Source organism: Bos javanicus, chromosome 9 (assembly GCF_032452875.1).
Source record: "Bos javanicus breed banteng chromosome 9, ARS-OSU_banteng_1.0, whole genome shotgun sequence".
Classification (NCBI taxonomy): Eukaryota; Metazoa; Chordata; class Mammalia; order Artiodactyla; family Bovidae; genus Bos; species Bos javanicus.
In genome coordinates this window covers 81,623,820-81,641,012 of record NC_083876.1, presented here as the reverse complement: position 1 = coordinate 81,641,012, position 17,193 = coordinate 81,623,820, and the positions used below count along the sequence as shown (strand labels likewise).

Sequence of the window (17,193 nt, the reverse complement as noted above, 5' to 3'; positions counted from 1 at the left end):
CCAAAACTTTAACAGAAAGGCTACTCCTGCCAGGTGCTGAAAGCAGAAAGCAGACTCCTTCCCCACCACTCCATCCCATTCTGTCTATCTCTTGCCTAAAGCTTTCCAACTCTCCCCTCTTCTTATGCCAATCACCACTCCTTAGTTCAGGCCAACAATACCCCTCATTCTTCACCTGTGACAGTCACACAGTGTTCCTCCAGGCCTCTAGCCTAGCCCCATCCACCGCCCCCACACAAGTCATCTATTCTGCAAAGAAAAGCTCATCAGATCAGCCCTCTATTTAAAACTTCTCAGAGAAGCAAAACCTTCTAAAACCAGGAGTGAGAGAGAGGAGGACATCACCAATTGCCAGAGAAAAATAAATAGCGTGTGATCAGATACTTGAATTGAGGTTTATGTTGTAGTGTGTGTAATCTCTGTGTGTGTGTGTGTGTGTGTGTGTGTGTGTGTGTTGGGGGAGGAATTTGGGAAATATCTGGAAACTGGACAACTTTTTTTTTAATGCTGAGGTTTGAAAAAATAAGAACTATTTCAAACCCACAAACAGGAGAATGGCACGGTGTATATCATTGAAGGGATGCTAGGCTGTATTACACAGAAGACAGCACACACCTTCATTCATTCTTCCAGCAGCTCCAAGTGCTGGCGCTGAGAAGCCATAGCTCTGCATAGCTCCAGGAATGGCAGTTGGCCCAATGTAGTTGACTTGGCCAGACTTTCACTTCTCCTTCTGGGGTCAGCCTAAAGCCAGTACACAGGCCAAGACATGAGCCCCAAAGCTCGACACCATGGTCTCACTTGGGGAAACCTCTGAAGAGCCACCCCAGCTGTAGGGCTCTCTAAGGAGTCAGATGGTCCCCTGCTGTAACTGAGCTGAAGTTCAGATTTTTCCTACACTTTCCCAAACTTTCTTCCCTCATTTCTTTCAGGAACTATTCTCATATCCGGTATATCATTTCTACATTTTTTTTGGTATGGACTGCTTCATTATTTTTTAAAATAGTGTTAAATTTTAAATTAAAAAAAAAAATCCTTTCAGAGTTCCATGTGCTATACAGTAGGTCCTTGTGGTTACCCATTTTAAATAAAGTAGTGTATACATGTCCATCCCAAACTCCCTGACTATCCCTTCCCCCTATCCTCCCCACACCCCAGGAACCGTAACGTTGCTCTGGAAGTCTTTGCGTCTATTTCTGTTCAGTAAGTAATTTCATTTGTATCATTTCTTTTTAGATTCCACGAATAAGTGATGTCACACAATATTTCTCCTTCTCGTCTGACTTGCTTCCCTAAGTATGACACTCTCTAGATCCATCCATGTTACTGCAAATGGCATTATTTCATTCTTTTTAATAGCTGAGTAGTATTGAATGCAGGAGAAGGGGATGACAGAGCATGAGATGGTTGGATGGCATCACCAACTCAATGGACATGAGTTTGAGCAACCTCCGGGAGTTGGTGAAGGACAGGGAAGCCTGGTGTGCCGCAGTCCATGGGGTCACAAAGAGTCGAGCACAACTAAGTGACTGAACTGAACTGAATATTCCATTGTATATATGGACCACATCTTCTTTATCCATCCCCCTGTCGATGGACATTTAGGTTGCATCCATGTCTTTTGCTGTTGTAAACGGCTCACTGTTATGTGACAGCCTGGATGGGAGGGGACTTGGGGAAGAATGGATACCTATATGTGTATGGCTGAGTCCCTTCTCTGTTCACCTGAAACCATCACAACATTGCTTGTTAATCGGCTATACCCCAGTCCAAAACAAAACAAAATTTTTAAATCCTTTCAGAGTTACTCAGGATACAACCCAAACTCCCAACCATGGCTTATAAGACTTCAACAGTTGGTCTCAGCTTAACTTCCCAGCCTTTACTTTTACCTCTCAACCCCACTTCGGCCACACTGAGTGATCTGCGGTTTTAACCTCCAAACCTCTGACATGTCATTGACTCCCTTTATTTCAATAGCCCTCCTCATCTCCCTCTGCCCACTTTTTGTCTCACTTGTATTCACTCTTCGGATCTTAGTTTAAATATCTCTCCTCAGGAAAGAAACCTTTCCTGAGACCCCTAGACATCAGCTACCCTTCCAGGGAGCTCACACAGCAACCTGTGCTGTTTCACTTTTTAAAACTCTAACTGCCTGCTCAATCTGTTTACTTAAAAGCTTGCGCAACCGCCCTCTCCGGGCAAAAGATTAACTGACCTCTGAAACTGTGTCTTAGTCAGCCTGTGCCAATCCAAGGGCTTGACATATAGTAGGCGACAACACGCTAGTTAAAATGTCTTTTACAGATAGGATGGATGGACGGTTGGTTAGAAGGACAGATGGATGAATAGATAGATAGGGAAGTAGGTAGGCAGAGACAGACAAGTAAGTCCTTCCCTAACAATGTCCATAATAGAAAATAAAGCTGAATCTTGAAGCCAGATTCACAACCTCAAGATACAATTAAATTGGCCAAGTCAAAACCTTAGAAACCACAATATACAACCCAACAACATAGAATTTTCTAGCTAGCTCTTCTGTTTCTCCTTAAAGGTCAAGGGAATGACTGTTCTGAAATATCAGCTTCTATATTAGAATTTAAAGTTAGCCCACTGAATATTAGGATTTGAAAGACAGAACTCAAGAGAAAAAACAATATGACAATAGTAACTTCTTCTTTCTTCTATTCCTCAAACCTCTACAACAGAGCATCACATTAGGAAAAGCATCTGTTATCTGAATAATTATGATTTTTGAGCATCCCTGCTTTATTGACTGGACTCCAATGACCTTTGCACCACTTAATTGTTTCCTAAATGAGAGGTATTTCTCAACGTCTGTTCTTGATTTGTTTTTAATTTGCATTTACTCTATCCTAAAACTCCAGTACTTTGGCCACCTCATGCGAAGAGTTGACTCATTGGAAAAGATTCTGATGCTGGGAGGGATTGGGGGCAGGAGGAGAAGGGGACGACAGAGGATGAGATGGCTGGATGGCATCACTGACTCGATGGACGTGAGTCTGAGTGAACTCCGGGAGTTGGTGATGGACAGGGAGGCCTGGCGTGCTGCGATTCATGGGGTCGCAAAGAGTCGGACACGACTGAGCAACTGAACTGAACTGAACTGATCTGTTGAAAGTGAAATCAGTTATATAGGATGACACTATCCTCACATGAAACATCCTATTCTTCATTTAAGTTTCCTCTGAAATAGTTTTCCAGGCTCTTTTCACACATAAATTTTCTTCCCACTGTCCAAGACTATTCCCTTCAAGATAAAATTAATATTACCTTTCTTTGCCTCCTTTTCAAAGAGCTTTTATATTATCTTTTTTCTTATTTTAATCAACCTACTTTTTTCCTAAAGCATGACATTTCTTTCGGAATATACATATAGAAAAAAATTACAAATGCTATTAAAACAATTCAATTCAAAGTCACCTGAACAAGCCGACCAAGAGCGCTACTTTAGAAAAACAGCAATTGTTAATGTAATTAAGGAGTAAAAGCTACCTTTAAAATGTAGAAATTAATCAAGTTAAGCATATTAATTCTGGAGGAAGAGCAAATACTAAAAGGGCTGTAACATGATTTATAACATAATTTTTAAAATTATACATCTGATTGAAAAATATATATATGAATTATAATGTGAAAAGCTATCTATCAGGTTGAAGAATAGAAAACAAATCCCTTGAAGAGAAGTTTACCTTATAGCTTTATACATGTTGTTACTAACTGCAAACCATCTTTCAAATCCTCTCCCCTACTCCTCTACACTCATACCACTCTGGTCCAAGCTCCCATGATCTCTAACCTTAGTTATTTTCACAACTTATCTGCTCCCTTCCTCCATTCAACTCTGCTCCCTTTGAAATGTATCATTCATACTGTGCACCAAGCTATCTTTTTGAAAAACAATACTTACTCCATCATTAACCCACTTAAAATCCTATAGTAGCTCCCAACAGGGAAAAGATCAAACCTCTTAGCCTGCTTTCAAAGAGCTTTCAAAATCTGGTCCCAACCTCTCTCCTCATCTACAACACCCCAGCCACACTTACCTACCAGCTGCAGGCTCAAAATACACTGTTCTTTCCCATCACCTTGGAATGCCCTCCCTTCACAGCCACACAACTACCTCTTATGCATCCCTCAAGGCCCACCTCAACTTTCTTCCTCTTAGGGCTCTCTCTTTCCCAATGAAGTAGGACATGTCCTTCCTCCTCCCCTGATTCCCCAGCTTTGGATACACTACACAGGGTTTGTGCAGGGCTGTCTCCTTACACCTCTCTTCCCAACCAGCCTGAGAACACCTGAATGAAGCAGAGACCGATGTCTTGCTCACCTCTGGACCCATCATCGAGCTACACTGAATGAATGACAAGCATGTGCTGAGTGAATAAGGTACGTATAACATCAAGTCTGATTATTTTAAACCATAAAAGAACATGGCGAGCCTTTATTGAGCACTTAGTGTGTGCGGAGACTAAGCTAAAGGCGTCATCAGAAGGTCGTTAGGAAAGCACGTGCCCATACACAAGCAAGAGGAGCCAAAAATAGAAATAAAGAGTGAACAAGAGGGATTGATTGTGGCTCTGTGATCGATCAAAGACTAGAATGCTTTGTGGCATTTATGCTGATGTTTGAAAGATGGAGGTTTCAAAACCAAGGGGTGGGGAGGGAAGAACAATCAAACAGAGAAAACAAAGCAAGCCACGTCCCAAAGACAAGAAAAGGACCACAGGCCATCCTCACTAGCACCGTGCACCTCCCTCACAGGGTATTTTTTGGAGGGAGGGAGACATAAAAAGATAGGTCAGCATCAGACTTCCCTAAGTGTTTCATTGAAACTTGCATGCAAATGAGTTCCCCTCTCTGAGCAATCTGCCTTGATGCCAGGTCCCCAGAGTAAGATCTGTGCTACACCAAATGCTCCAAAAGGCTAGTCCCAGACAGACAGCAAGCATGCGTGTGCATTCTCCAAATAACAACACCCTTCTATCTTCTAACAGGCTACATCTCTTGAAAAAGCACATGTAAGTTAGAATAATTCAAGTCACTCTGATTTTTTTTCTAGAGACACAGTATTACAATGGGATTTAATACATGATTAAGGGTCTGTTCTTGATGAAAGTTAAAGAGAGTGAAAAAGTTGGCTTAAAGCTCAACATTCAGAAAACTAAGATCATGGCACCTGGTCCCATCATTTCATGGGAAACAGATGGGGAAACAGTGGAACAGTGTCAGACTTTATTTTTCTGGGCTCCAAAATCACCACAGGTGGTGATTGCAGCCATGAAATTAAAAGACACTTATTCCTTGGAAGGAAAGTTATGACCAGCCTAGATAGCATATTCAAAAGCAGAGACATTACTTTGCCAACAAAGGTCCATCTAGTCAAGGCTATGGTTTTTCCAGTGGTCATGTATGGATGTGAGAGTTGGACTGTGAAGAAAGCTGAGCACCAAAGAATTGATGTTTTTGAACTGTGGTGTTGGAGAAGACTCTTGAGAGTCCCTTGGACTGCAAGGAGATCCAACCAGTCCATCCTAAAGGAGACCAGTCCTGGGCGTTCATTGGAAGGACTGATGCTGAGGCTGAAACTCCAGTACTTTGGCCACCTCATGCGAAGAATTGACTCACTGGAAAAGACCCTGATGCTGGGAGGGATTGGGGGCAGGAGGAGAAGGGGACAACAGAGGATGAGATGGCTGGATGGCATCACCAACTCAATGGACATGAGTCTGAGTGAACTCCGGGAGTTGGTGATGAACAGGGAGGCCTGGCATGCTGTGATTCATGGAGTCGCAAAGAGTCGGACACGACTGAGCAACTCAACTGAACTAAACTGAACTGATGTTATAGAACTGACCACAGATACTATAAGTAGAAGCACAAAAATAAATAGCTTTACATTCCACAGTATAACATTTTCTAAACACCTTACAAAGGGACTATAAGGATAACAAAGTAAATAGAGTATAAAGTGAAAGTCGCTCAGTTGTGTCTGACTCTTTGAGACCCCATGGACTGCATAGTCCATGGAATTTTCTAGGTCAGAATACTGGAGTGGGTATCCTTTCCCTTCTCCAGGGCATTGTCCCAACCCAGGGATCAAACCCAGGTCTCCCACATTGCAGGCAATTCTTTACCAGCTGAGCCACAAGGGAAGCCCAGGAATACTGGAGTGGGTAGCCTACTCCTCCTCCAAGGGATCTTCCCAACTCAGGAATTGAACCAGGGTCTCCTGCTTTGCAGGCGGATTCTTTACCAACTGAGCTATGAAGGAAGTATCAAATAGAGTATACCTGGAGTTTTATCTCAGAGCATCCCAGGAGGTGGCTTCTGGATATGGCCCAAGGCCTTCAACACCAAAGAAGACTCAGTCACTCTCCCAGCTGTAAGTCAGACTTACATTTTAAAAGACAGTATTTTGATAAGGGGTCACTTTTCTTGCAAACTTTAGAATTCCCTTAGTAAAATCCAAACATGGCTCGTACACAAAAAGTAAAGAAAGATGAAAGAAAGAAGTAGACCATTCCACATGGATAGGAATCCATTTCACCGGTATCTCAGTTGGTAAAGAATTTACCTGCAATGCAGGAGACCAGGGTTCAGTCCCTGGGTTGGGAAGATCCCCTGGAGAAGGAAATGACAATCCACTGCAGTATTCTTGCCTGGAAAAATCTCATGGACAGACAAGCCTGGCAGGCTACAGTCTATGAGGTAGCAAGGGTCGGAAACGACTTAGCGACTAAACCTATGTATAGGGTTACCTACTGCAGTACTCTTGCCTGGAAAATCCCATGGACGGAGGAGCCTGGTAGGCTGCAGTCCATGGGGTCGCTGAGAGTCGGACACGACTGAGCAGACTTCACTTTCACTTTTCACTTTCATGTATTGGAGAAGGAAATGGCAACCGACTCCAGTGTTCTTGCCTGGAGAATCCCAGGGACCGGGGAGCCTGGTGGGCTGCTGTCTATGGGGTCACACAGAGTTGGACACGACTGAAGTGACTTAGCATAGCATAGCATAGCACAGCACTGTATAGCCCAGGGAACTCTACTTGGTGCTCTGTGGTCACCTAAACTGGAAGGAAATCCAAGAAAGAGGGGATATATGTATGCATGCATGCTCAATCACTCAGTCATGTCCGACTCTTTGCAACACCATGGACTGTAGCCCTCTAGGCTCCTCTGTCCATGGAATTTCCCAGGCAAGAATACTGGAGTGGGTTGCCATTTCCTTCTCCAGGGGATCTTCCCAACTCAGGGATCAAACCTGTGTCTCCTGCGTTGGCAGGAGGATTCTTTACCACTGAGCCATCTGGGAAGCCCAATGTATGTATACATATGGATGGTTCACTTTGCTGTACAGCTGAAACTGACACAGCAGTGTAAACCAACTATACTCCAATTTTTAGAAAAAGAGGCAGAAGTTGGAGGGATGCTGCCACAAGCCAGTGAAAGCCAGGAGCCACCAGAAGCTGAAAGAGGCAAGGGGAATTCTTTCCTGGAAACTTCAGAAGGAACAAGGCCCTGCTGACACCTCTGTCTTGGGCTTCTAGCCTCCAGAACTGGGAAACTATAGACTTTTATTGTTTTAAACCATAAAACTTGTGGTCATTGTGTTACAGAAGCCATAGAAACTAATACAGGGGGGTTGATCCTTGGTTTCCTTTACAAACTTAAACTCCTTTCAGCAGCTTAAACCGCAGTTGATGTATTTGATTATCTTTTAAGACAATTCAATTATCTGACAAGTAAACCTCAAATGTACTTAAATTCTTATAACTCTAATATTGGACTTGGAGGGCATTATCCTCCAAGCGAAATAAATGAGACAGAGAAAGACAAATGCTATATGTTATCACATGTGGAATCTAAAAAATACAACAAACTAGGGAATATGACAAAAAAGTAGCAGACTCATGGACACAAAGAACATACTAGTTCACAACATGCAGAATAGAGTTAATAATTTATAATAACTATAAATGGAGTGTAACATTTAAAACTTGTGAATTACTATATTGTACACCCACAACAGATTGTATTACTGTACATCAAACATGGCTCAATAAAAAATAAAGATTATTAAAAAAATAAATACAATTACAAAAACAAAGAGGCAAATACAATTGTAATACCTTATTAACCTTAAAGAAGATAAGAAAACTAGCATCAAGTTACTATGTTCTTGCACTTTATATCTTAGAGACCATCCCATATCAATACAGAAAGAACCTGTGATTTTTCATTGCAAATAATTACACTGTGTGAATAAATTATAACTTAAGTAAAAAGAAAGAAAATCAACATAAAGGATGGATGTGGGATTTTTCCTCACCATGAGTCAAACCATATCTGTCTTGGAAATTTTTCTTAGAAAAAACAGACAATAAGTTTTTATGATAAGCCCAGAGTATTCCATGAAAGAATTCAGGTTTCTACTCTAACCTTGCAGCAGGAAGAGGTTAAATGCACCAAACTGAAGACCAAGGTGCTCCAAGAAGAACTATTTCAAGGCTGAATATTTTGGTAGGATCTTCCAGTTCAACAGTCCACAATAAGAAATGCACCAAAGTTTCATCACTCTCCTGCTCTCTTTACACAATTTCACCTTTGCTCAGCACAAGAATACAAGGCAAAAGAAAAAAAGTCCAAAACCACAAAATCCACTACCTCTTAAAATTATTTAAAAAGAAGAGTTTGTAAGTAGAAATAGTCTTCAACATTGGACCGTAACTCTCCTTTCTCCTCTGAAATGCACAGACCACTTTCACTTTGGTTCCAAGAGTCTTAAACCTGCTTCCGTTGCCCATAAATCAATGGCACTAAACAGAGTAACTGCAGAGCTTGTTAGAACTCCAGACGCCGGGACCCCACCCCACGTGACTGAGTCGGAATCCCAAAGGGTGGTTCTGACATGCAGCCAGAGTTAGGAACTCTGAGAGGCTGAGCCCAAAACCCGACTTTCAAAATAAAAGCATATGTCGACATCTATGTAATTACTGAACTAATGAAAATCACAAGACTCACCCATAAGGAGCAAGAGAACCAATCAATTCGTATTAAAGCCTTTTTCACATAAATATCCTACACCAAAATCTTAATCAGAACAAGGCATGAGACAAATCTGCAAACATTCAAACAATGGAATTAGAGAAGATGATCTCATCAGATAATATCTTTTTAATCATGGGATTTTTCTAACGTGCCAGTTTAGAGACAGAAAGTCATATTTTTTACTGGATTTCTCTGCTCTATCAGAAATGTCATTATCAATGTGCTTGTCAATGTGCTTTGTTCTGATCTTCAGGAAAAAGAATGTTACATAATTCAATAAATTCAATACTGAGATTGATGAACTGGACAGAAATTATAATAATTAGCCTGCCACCCACCCACCAAAAAAAGTTCATTCGAAAATATTCACCTACAAAATGTTATTCTCCTGCTTTACACCTTGATTTTAATGACTGTGACAAACATAACAGATTTTTTTTTTTTTTTTGCTTTTTTAAGTGAACAGATCTCAAAATCGGTATAAGGTTGTGCCAATGCAAACTTTAATTTTTTTTTTCTGTTTATGTATATGTTTATTTTCTTTTTTTTTAATTATTTTTTTATTCAATTTTAATTAAAAAAAAATTATACATGTGTTCCCCATCCTGAACCCTCCTCCCTCCTCCTTCCCCATACCATCCCTCTGAGTCGTCCCAGTGCACCAGCCCCAAGCATCCAGCATCGTGCATTGAACCTGGACTGGCATCTCGTTTCATACATGACATTTCACATGTTTCAATGCCATTCTCCCAAATCTTCCCACCCTCTCCCTCTCCCACAGAGTCCATAACCCTGTTCTATACATCAGTGTCTCTTTTGCTGTCTCGTATACAGGGTTATCGTTACCATCTTTCTAAATTCCATATATATATAAATTCCATATATGTATATATATAATATATATATATTAAAACTTTAATCTTAACTGCCAAGAGGGCACACACACAAACAATTCCTATTACTGGCTAGGCTAGGAGAACAAGCTTCTGACAGAGAAGGTTCACAGAATATAAATAAATCTCAGGTGTTTGGTTGTGAAAAGGCACGAATGTCAAGGCCAGAGAGCTACATGGAACCTGGGACGATCTGCCTCCCACACTTGACCTATGTAAATCCAGGGGTAGAGCAAGGAAAGGGGAAAGGACTAGGTCTAGCTCAGATTTCTCAGTCCACAACCGTCATTTCGACAGTGAATATATACTAAAGTTTCACACCGATTCACCTCTCAAATACTAAACTGACTGTATTTATTATTAAGCAATTAAAGCACACCAAAAAATAAAAAGAGTAAAACAGTAAATATGTATGCCTACACACACACACACACACACACACACACACACAAACCGCTTAAAGAGGAAAAAAAAAATCTAACCAGTACATGTGAAACCACCTAAGTACTCTTTCGCAATAGAATTTTAACTAATATTTACAACTGCTTCAATGATCTTGCATGTTCCCTTGTTTCTTGAAAATCATCCTATCAACGTCTAGTTCAAATCTGGGCTCAAATAAGGTTCAATAAAACTGAGCTTTCCATTCTGTCTATATACTAAAGACTTCTACTGCTTAGAACATTCTCCAAAATTTATGTTTTCCTGTGGAGAACAGATCACCTACACAGCTTTCCCAACCTTAGTAACAGGTCATGAGAATTACATGAATGCAGAAATCTTTTTTATGATGGCACTATTTCAGCCTAATGAGGTACCAACACAGAATATTTTATGTGCATGACAAGAATAGCTGCTCTCCTCTGTTAGAGTTGAATTTCCACCAGGGTCACTGTCCCTCACCACAAATCCCCAGGGCTCATGGAAAAAAACCAAACACGCTCAAAGACTCCCTTCAAAGCACAGGCATTCCAGCCAAGTAATGCTTCTAGGGGGCGGGGGGAGAGAAAAAAAACTATTTTTCACAGTCCCTTAAACTCTTTAGGAAAATTCCCCACACAGATATTTCTTTAAAGGAAAGATAAAGAAGACCAATACAACGTAACCACTGTTTTTCCTAAAGAAAGGCTTCTAAAAGATAAACAAATAAGGTAACCTTCCTCCCAGCTTCATAAAACCACATCTTTTAAGAAAGTTTAAACATAGTATCATGCAAACACAGTATCATTGTCAGGCCTGTTATAAATGTAACCAGGTATAATATTCCATAGTAAAGAATTCATTTTATTTTTATTTCACTGGGCTCCCTTTTCTCCCCTCCCAGTCGACTCCTCCCCAACCAACCCTTTCAATGCCATAGATACCCATCCAGGCATCAGACCAGGCCTCAAACTGTGCCAGACTGCAGTTCATCTGAAATCCAGTACCTTTTTTTTTCACCAGCCAGTTAAAAGCCTTGAGCAGCAGGCAAAGGAAAAGAGAAAAGGGAATTCATGTCAGAAACAGATTATTAGTTTTTCTACCTTCCACCCAGAGGACTGCCAGTCCTCTGCTATTTTCCTTTGCTAACTTCTAGAAGAGAATGATAGAGACCAGAGCCAATAATCAGGGCTGAGAGCGGCAGGTCGTGTCTCCTGTGATCGACCTTCCCATGGCAGGACAGGATGCCCGCCAGCGGCTGGAGCAGCTCTATCTCACAGCCAAAGGCCCCAATTTTGTAACCACAAAGGCAGAGGCAGAGGGATGTAGCAAAACAATTAATACTCTGCAAAATTTCTAAGGAATTAATTTAGGCATGAAAAAAACAAAGGACCATCTGGCAGCAACAAAATAAACTACCTGGTAAATTAGGAAACTGGGTACTCTATACAGAGTTCGAATGCAGAGTTTCTGGAGTCAGATCAGCTGAGTTCTCACCCCAGCTCTGACATTTCTAACTCCGTAGCCTTTTTCATTGAATAGACATTCATTGCTTACCTGCTATGAGCTAGACACTGGGCTGAGTCCCAGGGATGCATGGGTCCCTGCTCTTGTGGAATTAAGCTGAGTAGGACATTGAAAGAAAAGTTCAGGTGTTAGTTGCCCAGTTGTGTCTGACTCTTGACGACGGCATGGACTGTAAGGCTTCTCTGTCAGTGGAATTCTCCAGGCAAGAATACTGGAGTGGGTAGCCATTCTCTTCTCCAGGGGATCTTTCCCACCCAGGGATCAAACCTGGGTCTCCTGCATTCCAGGCAGATTCTTTACTATCTCAGCTACCAAGGAAGCTAACACACACACACACACACACACACACACACACACAAAGAGAAACAAGAAAACTACCAGAGAGTGACTGGGCATAGGGGGAACTTAAATATACAGATACAGTCAAAAGTGACTGGGAGTGACCTTCCTCATGGTCTTCTGGCTAAGACTCTGCACTCCCGATGCAGGGGGCCCGGTTCGATCCCTAGTTGGAGAACTAGATCCCGCACGTCACAACTAAAAGATTCTGTATGCCGAAACAAAGACTGAAGATCCCTGGTGCCACAACTAAGGCCTGGCACAGCCCAACATTAAAGATTTATTTATTTGACTGTGCCAGGTCTTCGTTGCATTACGTGGGATTTTTCATCGCCCAGACTCTACTGTGTCGGTCGAGCTTAACTGCTCCACAGCATGTGGGACCTTAGTTCCCAGTGTTGTTGTTTAGTCACTAAGTCATGTCTGACTCTTTTGTGACCACAGACTGTAGCCTGCTAGGCTCCTCTGTCCGTGGGATTTCCCAGGCAAGAATACTGGAGCCGGTTGCCATTTCCTTCTCCAGGGGATCCTCCCAACTCAGGGATCGAACCTGCATCTCCTGCATCTCCTGCATTAGCAGGTGGATTCTTTACCAGGTTTAGCCACCAGGGAAAACCCTTAGATCCTGAACCAGGGATCAACCCACATTCCTGCACTGCAAGGCAGATTCTTAACCACTGGAGGGACAGGAAAGTCTTGTAAATAAATAGTAACAACAACAACAAAAAGATGACTGGGAGAGTTACTTCCTAAAGTCAGCAGGCAAGTTTTCTCAGAGGTGATACTAAAGCCTAGATCTACCTAATAAGAGGAGCCCATCAGGCAAAGACAGGGAAAGAGGGATGTGCAAAGGCCCTGAGCCAGGCATGGCTGGGCCACTGCAGAAATAGAAAGAAGGTCAGTTTGGCAAATTAGTTCTGTGTGGCTCATGTCTGTCATGTGTAAAACAGTCGTTGTGAGGATGAAACTCTGAGCACCACATCTGCACACTGTATGTATTCAATAAATGTCAGTTGCTAGAATTATCATAATCAATGAGATCCCATCACTAGAGGTGTGCAAGAAGAGGCTGGGTACACAGGGGCATGGCCAGGCAACAGGACCTCTCAGGTTCCATCAACAATTAGGTCAGGATTACACAAGAAGAGAAAAAGTGAAGGAAGCAATGATAAAAATGTTACACTCAGGCTTCCTGCCTAAAGGCTGTTAAAGAACGCTTTGAATCATACAACAATGAGGAGTTTTACCGACTAATTCATTCAACAAATGGCCCCTTCCCATGTGAAAATCTATGATTCTAATCCCTACTAGTCAAAATCCCCACAAAGAGCTAGTTGGCACAGTCTTTAGCCCTGAGGTCTACCCTCTTTATGGGGCTTTGAGCTAAAACTTACCAGAACAGCATTGAGAAGAACAGAAAAGGTTGACTTATTCTATGTTAGTGGCATTAAAGTGTCAGTATTGATAGAATAAAATAGCAGTGAGTCTATTCTTTGATTTTACACATATCTCAAACCACTTTATTAATTCATGTTTAAAATGTTCCAAGCAGAAGTTTACACACCACAGACTCCATTGATAATATATTTCACTTAAAAAAAAAAAAAAATCTTACTCTTGATCTACTCTCAAAATATGTAATAAACTGTAAAACTTTCTGAAGCTCACTAATTCCGGCTATCAAAGATGTACTGATTAATGACAGACAAATTTGTCTTGCATGTCTTTAAGTTAGGGAAAGATTTATTTTTACCCAACCCCAAGCCCTGAATCATTAAAGATCATATTCTTTCAAGTTCTTTTCTAAAATTCACTCAAATCCAAGACAAATGTATTACAATCATTTAAAAATACATGATTTTTATATTCATGAAATATTTCATCACCTACTCTTGATATTTCAGATTTCTGTTTAGTTGGTAGAAATTACTTTAAAAATTATTAAACCTCATACACTGCATAAAGCAAATTAATATTGAATGAGGGCAATATAAACAATCTTAATACCTTAATATAAAATGCACCAATACTTAAGCCAGGCTTTTAGACTGTTCAAACTTAAGGATTTGAGGAGGAACAAGATAAATCTTCACGAACCAAGACAAAAGTTTATCAGTATAATCTCAGCATCAGGTCTTCCCTACCCCAATCTCTATCCCCTCCACCATAACTAGACCCTCAAAAGGTAAAAACACAGAATAGATTTGAATCAAAATTCTCCTATAGGAGAATATGAATTATATGTATATGATTCCTTTGACTTACAGAAAGCAAGATTGACATTAACAGGCCCATTCAAATCCAAATTTATCTACTGCCTTTTGCAACATAATCCAGCCAAAAGAATGTGATTCAGATCTCAGCTATGCAACAGCTAAATTTTCAATGCTTTTTGAAGTAGGAGCCATCAAAAATAAAAAAGAAAGTAACAGTCATCACCTTGGCATTAAAACACTTGAAGCAATTTGAGATTTTTAAGAATACTTTAGAAATACTTTAAGAAGTAATACAAAAAAAAAAAAAAAGAAGTAATACAGGCTCATTGAAAAGCCTTTAACGTGCATATGAGTAAAAAAGAGAAAAATAATAATCCCCAAATACAAGGATGACCACCATTAACATTTTCATGTACATTCTATTGAACTTTATTGGAAAAAAAATTTTTTTCACATAAATGACTTTATATTGGACATAATTTTTATATAACAACATCAAGAACATGTTTCTATGTTCATATATATACATATTCATTAACATTTTTATGAATGTATAATCTTTACTTTATGAATACACCTTAATTAGCTCCACTGAGATTCTATATGATTTAGTCAAGTGCCCTACACTTAAGGAACAGCATAGGCTAATCATTGTTTCCTAAAGTTATTTGCCTATCACATTCTTTTTTAACTTATATATTAGAATTTACGCTTATTTCAAAAGTTTTGGTAAATTATGATTTTATCAACCCTCAGTATTGGATTTTTATGGTATTTCTAATTTTTTTTCTATAATAAAAATGCTATGATCAACTTTTTGCTTGTATATTTCTGTATCTTCCCTAGGAACAAAACTCCAAAAATAGAGGTACTGAGCCAATTGGAATGCCTATGTTAAAAATATAATAAGTTCAACCCAACTGTCCCCAGTAGTATATGAGAATAGTCAGTCTTTTGAAATGGTCATTTTTATTTTATTTTTTTTTAACTTATTATTTTTTAATTTATTTGGCTGCCTCAGATCTTAGTTGCTGTACACAAGATCTTTTGATACTGTGCTTGGGCCCCAAGGAATGTGGGATTTAAGTTCCCTGACCAGAGGTTGAACCTGAGTCGTCTGCATTGCAAAGCAGATTCTTAACCACTGGACCACCAGGGAAGTCCCAGAAATGATCATTTTTAATTTAAAGAGTAGTTTAAAAGTTATGTGTACTCATCATATATAATGAGTATTTTTAAACTTATATAATTACTTTTTTATGGACATGGTTAAAGTACACAGTTATAAATATCAAAGGTCTTACCATAATGGAGGTTGACTCAGAAAACTATTTAAGAACATAACTCCTCACAATTTATAGAACATGACAAGCATGGATACATTAAATTGTCTCACTGTCATCTTCCTCCTTGTTAACATCTATATTTTTCTGGACATACATTCTGTACTGTTTAGAAGATATTAGTAATCCCTTACATCAACACAGTACTTTATACAAGTAAAGCATTTAAATCAAGACAGATTTTAGGGGGCATTAAACTTTCTCGGAACATACTTTAAAATAGGATGTTAAGCTGTACCCCCCGAAAAGATCCTTCAAACTACACAGTAGTGGCTACACATTTAGAGCCAAGACTGTAATAACCAATCTTTACCAATCAACCAACACCAGGGCCATGAAGGGAAATATACCTTAAATGTGTGTGTGTCAGTAGATCAGTCATGTCCAACTCTTTGTGACCCCATGAACTGTAGCTCACCAGGCTCCTCTGTCCATGGAATTCTCTAGGCTAGAACACTGGAGTGGGTTACCATTCCCTTCTCTGGGGGATCTTCCTGACCCAGAGATCAAAGCCGGGTCTCCCATGCAGGCAGATTCTTTACCATCTGAACCACCAGAGAAACCCTCATCTCTATTAATTTAGAGCCTATTTTCAGTGCATATTTCTACAGATTCATACAATAAAAAGCAACCTTCTAACATAATATAAAGATGGTTCACATAGCAAAAACAGACATGAGGTTCCTTTTTTGGTTTTAAAGTGACACTGGGTATTAAGTTTATAGCCCAAACTAACTCTCAAAGTTACTTAAGTATAGTGTTCACACTCCGGGTGAAGTTCTGTGTAATTTTCAAAACTCAGGTCCTGGCTGCTCAAAAATATCCCCCCATAGAGTCTATCTCAGACTCATATTTGTTGCTTTTTAAAAATACCGAAATTTTTACTTAGTAGGTCTGGAGTGGAGCCAATTTCTCTGTATTAAAAAAAATAAAAACAAACCCTCCCCAGTTGATTCAGTTATACAGCCAGAGTGGTAAAGTACTTGGTTATATAAAAAGACTGGGGGAGGGAGTGATATCCTTACATAATCAATTTAAATCTTCAATGAAAACCATTCATCTGTCTTAATCTGGTTTCCTAGATAACCTAGGTAAAACTGTACCTTGAGAGGTTTATAAGATGCTTCGAAAAGGGAAACAGAGGTAGAAGAACACCTGTTGGCCTAGCACTGGATAGAAATGGGATGGGGGAGAGGGTGTATGAAAGCAAATCTCAAGAGGACTACCCACCCCATCTGAAACCACACCATTTCTTACCTAAAGAATCATTTTTTAAGCTGCATTTTTATGTTCAAGAGGTTTCTTATAAATGAACAGCAATCAGCTAACAGGTAGCAGTTTCACCAAGCAATGCCAATCAACATACCAGGAGACCAAGATG

General features: G+C 40.1%; 1 protein-coding gene across 4 annotated transcripts in view; it reads right to left on the bottom strand.

Annotated features, from left to right (window-relative positions):
* The window catches only part of UTRN (utrophin), a 555,367-nt gene that overhangs the window by 531,368 nt on the left and 6,806 nt on the right, over positions 1 to 17,193 (bottom strand). The gene's annotated exons all lie outside the window — the stretch shown is intronic.